Source organism: Aphelocoma coerulescens, chromosome 3 (assembly GCF_041296385.1).
Source record: "Aphelocoma coerulescens isolate FSJ_1873_10779 chromosome 3, UR_Acoe_1.0, whole genome shotgun sequence".
Classification (NCBI taxonomy): domain Eukaryota; kingdom Metazoa; phylum Chordata; class Aves; order Passeriformes; family Corvidae; genus Aphelocoma; species Aphelocoma coerulescens.
In genome coordinates, this window is record NC_091016.1 from 92769005 (window position 1) to 92780170 (window position 11166).

Genomic DNA, 11166 nt, shown 5'->3' on the forward strand with positions numbered 1-11166 from the left:
GAAGCATAGAAATGCTGGCAGGAGTAGGATCCTCTGGAAGTCATCCAGCCTGATATCCTCTGGGGAGCACAGCGGTGCCAGAGCTGGATCAGGTCAGCCTGTGGCTTTGCCTTGCCAATGCAGCAAAGGTAGATGCAGCTTCCATTTGAAATTGTCCCCTACCTTGCTTCCATGGATTAGTTTATAAAATGATAGAGTACATCTGCAATTTACTAGTGACCAGTTAGGCTATATATGCATATTTTAAAATAAATTATGCAGCTCTGATTTTATGTGAGTTCTTATACTAACCATCATGATCATAAACAACAGATTTTTCCCTTCCTTTTTTTGACTGACTTTCACATATATTTATATATATCACACATATATTTTTACATATTTTATCATATATATAGTTTTATTATATATGTGCATACCATATATCTGATATCTATCTGTATCTGTCAGTCTTCTTACACTAACTTCAAGTTATATAAGAGAAACAGCTCAGGAGAATGGCATAGGAAGAACTAATGGGACTGAGAAGTCAAATATCAGAAAATAGAGGCATGAGAGTACAAAGACTTGAAGACAGCAAGTCTTTATAACCAGTAGAAACAGGTCAAGAATGAGTCTTGACTGCAGGCTGTCTGATTGCAGGCTATCAACAACTACACTGGCACAACTCACTTGATACCAAGTACTCTTTAATTTAACAGACGGAAGCATGGAAAGACCAACTGAAGGCATAGAAGTTCATGCTAAAAAAGATGGAAATTTTTACCAGAGAAAGCATTTTACCTGTGAAATAGACTAAAAAGGGACCTGGAAGAATGAACTGGGATGGGTCAGAATGTGTGACCTGCTGAAGACCTCTCTTGTGTCCCTGAGGATTTTTCTGCTTTTTCTCCTGCTATCTCAGATGGGCTGATAAAATGTATTGCTTGCTTTCCTCCTCTATGGCCTGATTCTTGCTCCAGTCACAAATTCTTGAGTCAGAGTTGGTAAAATTGTGTGGCCTGTGGTCATGGTAGAGATCCCTAACACTTCTTGGGTCTTTAAAAACCTGTTACTTTTTTCTGCCTGCAATAGGTAGATGCTCAAATTCTTCAGCAAGTTTCAAATATTCAAAAAATGCTACCCAGGACGTAAGTAGTGTGGGTGGAATTTAATTGTAAATGTACATAGTTACATTGCTTAAATGACAGTGGGGTTTAGTCCTTATTTTGTCAAAATTTGGTTTTGATCCCTGAGATCATTTGCTGTTAATTTTCTGTATTTTCACATTTCTGGCGTTTAGAGTAACCCACACAAACTTTTCCTACAGAGACACATCTATTTGCAAATCACCTTCATCTGAATATTGTATAATTTAGTGAAGCTACTGCTTGTATAAGCTACTATTATCAAGATGCAAGGACTGAAATTATCTAAAACTGTTCAATAAATATCCTCTAATTTCTCTATTGCTTTCCTTCATCTGGCTGTGCCCACCAAGTGTTCTTAATATTACAAAAAGTAAAACTGTGCCCTTTAGCTTCGCATATATCCTAATATAGAGACTTTGACAAAAGAGGGTTAGAACCATTTCATCAAGTCCTCCTGTCTCAAGGTCATATTAAACATGCTTATGACTAGACATCCAAGTAACTTGTTTCTTCGTTTCTCTGGTTTTTCGTAAATCTTATTGGCAATCAATAAGAAATTGCTGATATATCAGGGAATGTCAGAGGGGTTGAAAACAGTTAACAGTTAGACTCTATGATCTTAACAGCTTTTTCCAGCCCAAATGATCCTTGATAAGCAGCAGTCTGACCCTTTTAAATGAAAGCAGAATTGAGTACAGAAAATGGAGTGAGGTACTGAGAAGACAGCAGATGATTTTAAAGTATGCTTAAAATCTCCAAAAAAAGCTTAACACACTCCCTTCCTTAAGGAAAGGAGGATATCTAAACATGCTCTAATAATTTCCATGAAAGAAATCCAAGAAAGGGAGTGCACACAACCATCAGCTTCCAGGAATAGCTTTCCTCATACTGTTTCATCCAGATAATATTATGCTGTCAACAACTGACTGACCCACGTTTCATGGCTCCTCAAAGGATGGTGTCTCAGAAGACTTTGTGTACTTACTGGCAATCAAAATGTCAAAGACTGAACAATGCTACCAAAATGCTGTTTTTTGAGAAGGGAACTACTGAACTCTTGCAGGTCTCTCTGAGAACATGAAACTAAAAATTCTTTTTCTCAGGAATTTACAAAGTGTAAATGTAAATGTGTGATGTAGGAAGTGGGAGCACTGCTGAGGTTTTATCAGATTCATATTCAGAATCATGTAAAAGAGCAATCTATATTACTGGGTTTGTCACCACTGGTCCAAAGGTCATTGATAGGGCAGCACAGAAGAAGACAGGAGTAAATTAACTCCTAATGTTACATATAGTACCAAGCCAATAAGAAAGTCTGCTAAGGCAAGACATGTACCCCAATAAAAGACATTTCCAACAATAAATGCCACAATTTTCACCACAGCCAAAGGAGAGAGGAAGAGGCCTGGAAAGTTACTGATAATAGAAGTCCTGTCTGCAATGACCAGGTGCCTAAAGTTTTATATTAAGTGTATGCATGTTAGGCAGAGGTTAGGTAGATTCACTTAAGATGAAACCCTCAATTCTTATAATCAAACTTTAAGCAAGATATCATCCTTTGGGGAGATTTTGTAGAATTTAGTCTTTTAGGGCAGATAAGAAGCAGATACAGAAGGCAAAGAGTAATCATGTTCTCTACTTCTCCAAACTCAGTCTTTAAGAACATAATTTCTAGCAGGTTTGGGGGGTTTTCCCCTTTTATCTCTATAGCTCAGAACTCAGAGCTGAAATGGAAGCAAACAACCAGGTGCTCATTATATTTTAATAGTCTGCTCTTTTACTTTTGTTTCTTTCTGGCTACTTGCATAAGGGAAATAAGGGACAGTCCTTATTTTTTAAATATAACAAAAGATATAGCAAAACTGTTTCCTCAAACAGAAAATAAGGAACCTTTATATTTTGTAGGTTCTGGTTGATCTTATTTTGAACTTTCCACTGGGCTGATCATGTCAGTTTATGTGGATCAGTCATTTGTTGCTGTATTTGGTTTGCATGACAAGGCTTTGGTAGCGGGGGGCTTCTGTGAGAAGCTGAGAGAAGCTTACCCTGTGTCCAGCAGAGCCAGTTCCAGCTGGCTCCAAGACAGACCTGCTGCTAGCTGAGGCCAAGCCCATCAGTGATGGTGGTAGCACTGCTGGGATAACATATCTAAGAGGGAGGAAAAGCCCCGTGTATCTGCAACTGTAGCAGAAGAGCGGAGTGAGAGAATGTGTGAAACAACTCTACATTAAGCAATGTCAGTGAAGGTGGAGGGGGTGGAGGTGCTCCAGGTGCCGGAGCAGAGACTACACCCCATGGAAGTCCACACTGGAGCAAATATCCACCTGCAGCCCTTGGAGGACCCCACACTGGAGCAGATGGATGCAGCTGAAGGAGGCAGGGACCCCACGGGAAGCCTGTGCTGGAGCCAGCTCCTGGATGAACCCATGGACCCATGGAAAGGAGCCCATGCTGGAGCAGGTTTTGCCGCCAGGACTTGTGACCCTATGAGGGACCCATGCTGGAGCAGGGTGTGCCTGAAGGACTGCACCCTGTGGAAGGGATCCATGCTGGAGCAGTTTGTGAAAAGTTGCAGCCCATAGGAAGGACTCACATTGAAGTTCACAGAGCACTGTCTCCCACGGGAGGGACGCCACGCTGAGTGGGGGAAGAGTGTGAGTTCTCCCCGAGGAGGAAGCAGCAGCAGAGGCAATGTGTGATGAACAGACCGCCAACCTCATTCCCCATCCCCCTGAGTTGCCTAGGGGGAGGAGGCAGAGAAATCAAAAGTGAAGTTGAGCCCAGGAAGAAGGGAGGGGTGGTGGGGAGGTTTTTAAAATTTGGGTTTATTTCTCATTACCCTACTCTGATTTGATTAGCAATAAATTAAACTAATTTCCCCAAGTTGAGTCTGCTTTGCCCATGACAGTAACTGCTTGAGTGATCTCTCCCTGCCCTTATCTCAACCCACAAGCCTTTCATTATATTTTCTCTTCCCTGCCCAGCTTGGATCTTGACAGCAATTTTTGAACAGTACAGATGAAAAACAACACAAGAGAAGACGTTGTTAATAGCTACTATTGACAGAGAGTTTATTCCAAGCCACTCAAGGTATAGTATCAGGACCCTCAAAGCTATTTTCATAGTAGCAAATACAGTGTCTCTGCTCAAAAGAATTGCAGTCTAAGATTAGCACTAGCAGAGGCACACAGGTGGGAAAACATCAGCAAACAAAATACTATCAGGAAGAATAATAGGTAGCAGTCATAGTTTAATCAACAGCCTGACTCTTGTAAAATGTATTTTGTTGGCATCACAGCAAGGGAGGATTTTTATCCTTTATAATGAGGATATCTGTACCTGCTACAGGAAACTTATCTCAAGCCTGGGAAGGCAGGAATATGTCTGACTGAAATCGAATAATACTCTGGGAGAGGCCAGCATCAGAGGCTAGTGGGAGGCAATAATTAACCTGAATATGTGATGAGAAGTAGATGAATTACCAAAGGCTTTGAAAGTCATGTAAAGAAAATTTGCTCTTTAGTGAGGTTTTAATGGAGGAGTAAGATAAGCAAAAGGATGCACAAAGAAGGGATGAAGAGAGAAGAGGTCATGGCCACAACACCAGGCTGTGGATTTGTGTGGTAGCATTTAGGTAGGTATAATGAAACTTTCAATATCAGGAAAACACAGCTGAAACATTATAGAAACCAGGCTGGAAGTTTTAGCAACTAAACCTCCCTAGCTTCAATCTGCTCTTAAGGGGTAACTTGGGCAATGAGATAACTTCACCTGAGTATCTTCTGGACTCTTAGATGGGGTTTATGGTTTTGGAGTGTAGAAAGCCCCTACGATTTAGGGCTCTGTTTTAAACATGACAGAGGCTGTGGGTCTTGAGGGGACATGTAAGGATATTCTTCCTCCTCCTTTGCAAGGACAGTAGTGGGAGTAGAGTGAGGGAACAGGTCAGGCTCCCATGCAGATGTATGCCAAGCTGAAGGAGCAAGACATGGACAAGGCAAGAAAGAGAAACCCATGAAATTCACAACTGGAATTTAAAAGCTACAAAATAAAATTATCTGATTCTGCTTCCACAAACACAGACATCATCACTTGGCAAATAAGGAAAAGTCCACATCTCAATTTTTTTAAATTCCACTAATGTTTTAAAGGCTACATCCAGAACCCAAGGTGTTTTTCAGATCACCTCAAAACCTCGTCATGGGCATGTTCTACCTGAGATCTGAATCCTTCAAGACTGACTTCCTCCTGTAAAGAGAAGTAAAACATACCCTTCTAAATAGAGACCACATTTATCTTTTACAGTTAAGTATTCCCTTCCCCAATAATAACCTTAAACATGAGACATGAAGACATGCACTTTTAGAGCTTCTATAAGGAAGGTTAGTTAAACAATCTTTGGGTAATGAAAAGATTGGGAAATAAGAAAAGAAATATGAAAAGATTGACAATTGGGACAATCCTGATCTGGGCTGCTGATCTGGCTCTGTAGTTCTACTTGGTCACTTTGAGAAAAGCCAGATGAGACACATTCTACTTCCAGGAAGTGGGATGCATGACTGACACTAACCGTGCTGTAATTACGCCTCCCCTGATGAGGAAGAATTTTAGAGTCTTTGCCAGGAGTCCGAGAGACGAACGGACCTTCAGCCTTCTCTGCTTTCAGATGGTTGTTTATTAAGTCTTATCAGAGAAATAGAGCCACTTAATGTGACCCAGACATAGCACAGAGCAGAAAATGCAGGAGAATGCCCCGTTATCAAGATTTACACAGTCTATTAAAGGTAAATTAACCAATGGTCACTAAAAACGTACATTATTTTTACTTTTCCACCAATGTATAAGAAATCATCTAGTCATGTAGGCAGGAAGTGCGGAATTCTTTATCCAATCATCCCAAACTACTTCTACTGCAGAATATGAAGCAGTAGAAGAAGAAGAAGAAGAAGAAGAAGGTCTGGAGAACAACAACAATCCTCCATTTTGAAGTTTTTTGCTTTTATCTGTTTACTATATTAACAAAACCAAATCCTCTAAATTTTTCACCCTGTGACAATCTTACATAATATTCTATCACCTAATTCACACCAGCGTAGATTCTAATTCTTCCCAGAGGGTAGGCAATTTTCTCCATGAACAAAGGCCAAAAACAGTGTTGCTGTTTGAAGGGTAGAACCCTTCAAAACAGGCAGAGAAATATTCTCTGCACTCTGGGTTCCTACACATGACTGCCTTGTGTTTGACAGAAGCCTCAAGTGACACAATTTTATTTACCTATCTTTTCTGGGACTTTGTTTTCTTCCCCAAATACCTACCTATAGAGCACTGGTGGATACTGATGGCCTTTGCTGGTTTGATTATCTTTTAGTAGATTCACTTGTGGATTTCACACTTTGCAACATGTAGACCAAGAGTTTCATAACAGCCTCTCTCCAAGATCAGATTATGTTGGATTTAAGTGGTTTACAGAAACTGTCTTCTGTCGCCAGAATGAAATCTTCCACTGTGCTCTACCTTGCAAAGTGCTGCTGAGAATAACTGTACATACCCTGAATCTCTCAAGGACCTCTTGACCTTGCAAAGTTCTGATATTTGGATGATGCTATGATCATTCACTACTCCTTTAGTCTTGCTTCACTAATCTGCTGATGAAAGTAGGCTTACAAGACTTTTGTGGTCTTCAAAACTGCTTCCGTTCCTGAATTTCAGCATGTTGTAAGAAGCATCCCGCTCTAAGCCTCTCACTAAGCAGAACAGACAACTAAATTTTGCAATTAAGTCTCATATTGCAAAAGGAACTGTCAACTAGTAAACATCCTAAAAGGACTCAAATTAATGGATGATGCATTTTATTAAATTAGCAGCCCAAATCTGCACGCCAGCAAAAGCTCCTAGCTTCTGATTACCTCCGGGAACAAAGACTAGAGCACGCTTATAAATAGTGACAGTGGGCTTAGCATATGTTACCGTCTTTCCTAGATAAATATTAATTATCCACGCAGAAGAACCAGATCTTTAATAGGAAGAAATCTTTGTGGCTTCCCTTAAATCAATGCTGACATGATGATTTCACTAGGAAAATATTTAAATATTTGATTCTTAATTTTCAGCAGTTTTACTTCTTTGCAGTGATTCACTGCATTGCACAAGTTTACATCAAGCTTTATGCATTAGTAGCTTGTTGCTTTAAAATGTGTGCAGACTTTTTTTTAAACACAAAATTCAGTGTTTCATTTCTGAAAACCTGGTATTTTGGGACCCCTTTAAAATCAACTCTAGATCCTGAAAGGAGACCTTTAGAGATTCCATTCTCTAAATCAGACAAAAAGATTTGAACGTACTGAAGTGGGACACTGCTTTAAAACTGATACAGGTCCATATCTGAAAGTGAAGAATTTATCTTCTGCCAGTTCTGAGCAGATGAGAAGATAAGACCTTTTTTCATTTGAATCCCTACAAAGTCTAAATGCATTCATTGTCCCTTGCCTTCATGCTGAACAGGTGCTAAAGGTTATGCCATTGACTTTTATTCCTAGACAGCTGTACCTTTATGTCATACTGTCATGGCTATTTTCTACAGATCCCCAATGGGTAGGCATGTATTTTATAGCAGGTTATAATCCACACATATTATAGCAGGTAGGTTAAAATCCCTTCAGGTATATAACTGGAGACAGCCTGAACTGGAAGGATGATCATTGAGGCAGATCCTCTGGCACGAAAACAGGCATTTGCACTGATTTTAGTGTGAATTAGAGGCTCCAAGAGCCTCAGATGGAAACCACAGCCCTTTTCACACAAGCAATCAATTCTTCTGAATTGTAACAAAGCAGGAGAATTATGGCCAGCGTGGAAGGAGAGGAGACAAGGCAGGATTGAAGTGGTTTCCTGTGGAGTATCTCCAGGAACATCATTAAAAATCAAATTCCTTGTAGATGAATGAGGAGCAGACACCAACCTCAACTTCCACCTCCAAGAACCAAAATGTGTGAGGATCAGTGCAGTGAGTGGAGATTAACTGCTAGAGCCACTGTAAGGGAGAACTGGAGGGGTTTTTTTTGCTTGACCTCAGTTGCCTACTCAGGGTAATTGAATACTCTTCGGAGGGTATCTGAGTGTATTTTTCAGCAACTGTCCCTGACCAGTATGGGTTAAGAAACTCAGTGTGTATTTGTGCCTTCTGAGCCCATGTGTTTGTTTCTCTGTCTGGGTCCTTAGAGTAAAAATCAAAACTAGGCCCAGCTGTTCCTTATATTTAAATATCGGTAACTCAAGCTGGGTGATTTTATTTTGACTAGTGACTTAAAAGTGATGGCATTTAAATGGCCTTAGCTGTATTTCAAAGTTAACATTGAGAAACTTCACACAGACATTAGTGTTATTTGTCTGTTGGCAAACTCAACAAAATACCACTGTGTTGATTTACATAGCGAAGGTTATCTTTGCTAACAGAAGGACTCAGAATTTCATTATTTAAAACATGAGTATGAATCTCATCACAGTACAGGAGGCTACAGATGCCATTACACACAGCTTACCACCTGAGTCAAGAGCAGAGGTGAAGTTTATATTGTGCACTGAGCCCCGTGTTCAAATATACCTAAAAGATCCAAAAGCCAAAACCCACACAACATTATTTGTGGCCAAGAGAGATCTGACTGTACAATGAGGACTTTTCCTTTCTATACTTAGGTTTGTTTCTATGTGTCTGTCTTCTCTCTCTAATTTATTTATAAGATATTTACGCCATACATGGGCAGTCTGTGAAGCAATAAACCAATAATAGGTTCAGTTTTCATTGCAGTTTCTATATTTGGGTATTTTAGTACATCAAAATCTGGATATAAGAAGTATCAACAGTCTTATGCCAGCAGAAAGAAATTAATTTTATGCCTGCCTCTGCACAGAAGCCAAAAGCTTCAGGAAATAAGATCTCTTCTCATAAGCATCTTTTCAGATCCAGTTAGGAGAGGAGAAAATAAACAATGAAATGCAAGCTTCTGGGCAACAGCACAGCAGTGAGATATGATCCTTCATGTGATAATACATATGATTCACAATACGTGTCTGACTGGCACTCCAAGACTCCAGCACTTATTGGTGATCTAGGAAGAATCCAGTGCTTTCATCAAGCCTTGGCCCTTGGGAGTCCAGTTGTGACAGGGGTCTATGTACAGCCTGGCACTGCAGAGAAGAGCAGTCTTTTAGACCCTGAGCACCCCTTGTTGTGACACAAATCCTTGGAACCAGCATGCACAGCCTAAAGCAAGCAGCAGTTCCAGTGCCTGGGTGGGGACACGTTTTCTGCCCGCTCCTCCAGCAGCGATGGCAGCACCATGACATGGAGCACTCTTAGGAAGCTGGCTTTATTTTCTTCCTGCAGCTGTTCAAAACCCAAGCCTGAGGCCCTGGAGAGATGTGTGGGGAATGCTTACTGAACCTGCCCAGGAAGACCAAGTGGTCCTTATAGGAAGTCAGGTGAGGTCACCACAGCTAGACCTGTCATGTGCTGGGTGAACATTTTGCTGACCACTCGCAGCAGTGCTACAGAACTGAGTGGGAAACCAGCGACCACAATGGAAGAAAACAAATGAGGGAGGAAAAAATCATCTTGGCAAGACAAAGAGGAAAGCAATGAATGATGATTACTGATGAATAATGACCCAGAATTAATGGAGAAGGGCAACAGCAAAAGCTGTGCACTGAACACAAATATTTTAGAATGAGGATAAACAGTGACATTAGTAGGATGGCCATAATTCACATAATTCACATAATAATTGTCTATACTACACCCCATGACTGCTAGCAGTGGCTAGGGCTAGAACATTGCCCTTGGAAGCGCTATAATTTTATCAGAAGAGCCTTTGCACAAGAGGCAAGCTGTTCCAAAACTGAATGAAGGGCTAGGTTTTCCTCTTGTTATTATTGGTGTTTTAAATTTAAATCCCTCTCAGATACATAGCCCTATTTGGGAAGAATGTTGAGCTACAGAGGCTTGAGGGCAGTCGCCAACTTAAGCACAACTAAATTAAGCCAGAAATGTTGAGCAGAAGCAAAAGCAATATCACAGTGTATTAGAAGCCAGGATTATGAAATCTCTGCCTATCAAAGAGATCAGAAGAATGCAGACAGCTCTGTATTATTATATTTAATGCAGTAAACTTTAGAGGCTCTAATCAATTACCAGGCATGGAAAGGAGGTGGTACCTGCTTGAACACAAGGAGGCACCACAAAATAAAAACAGACCAAAGCCTATCCCCATGCCGTCTTGGGAAAACAGAAAGGCTTACTGACATTTTATCTTCCTGTCAGTTCAGTGAATGTAAGCAAACCTTGACTGCTACACTTTCTTTAATCAAAGGCAATCTGCCCCCTACATCACTTCTTGAGAGAGTCTAACTAAAGATCTGGGACAGAGTTTACAAAATCTCAAGCACCACCACTGCTTGGTTTTTTTTTTTTTTTTATCTCAGGAGATCTGTGGGTCTTAGCACATCTCAAGATCAGGGCACCTTGCCCTGTGCTGAAGCAGGGAGGAAGGGGCTGTCCGTGCAGGGCTCTGGCTTTCCCACACTGCTGCGCAGCCCTGGCTCTTCTTCAGTTCAACGCTCCTCTTCCTAGAGTTTCCTAACCCCTCTGGGCCACAATGGGTCCTCTCCAGCTTCCTCTTGTGGTACTTCCTTGATCTGCATCCTCTCAGGTGAGCCAGTCCCTCTGGTTCAAGGGTGACCAACAGTGCGCAGAGGTTTCTCACCCTGCCCATAAGCTCGATGTCCCAGGCAGAACACTGCAGCGCCCGTCCCTGTGATGTGCTGAGCGTAGCCCAGAAGGGACGGAACCACAGGGAAACTATTTGCTTTTCCACCACAGAGGAAACCAGCCAGGAGGAGATATCCAAGCGGGAAGTCCTTAGCGTTTACAGGGAACTCAGGCATATGAGTTGTCAGGCACGTGGAGATGTGCACAAACATGCTTGCAGACTGAAAACGCTTGTCTCCTCAACTGAATCTGTCGTGGTATCTTCGGGAGATT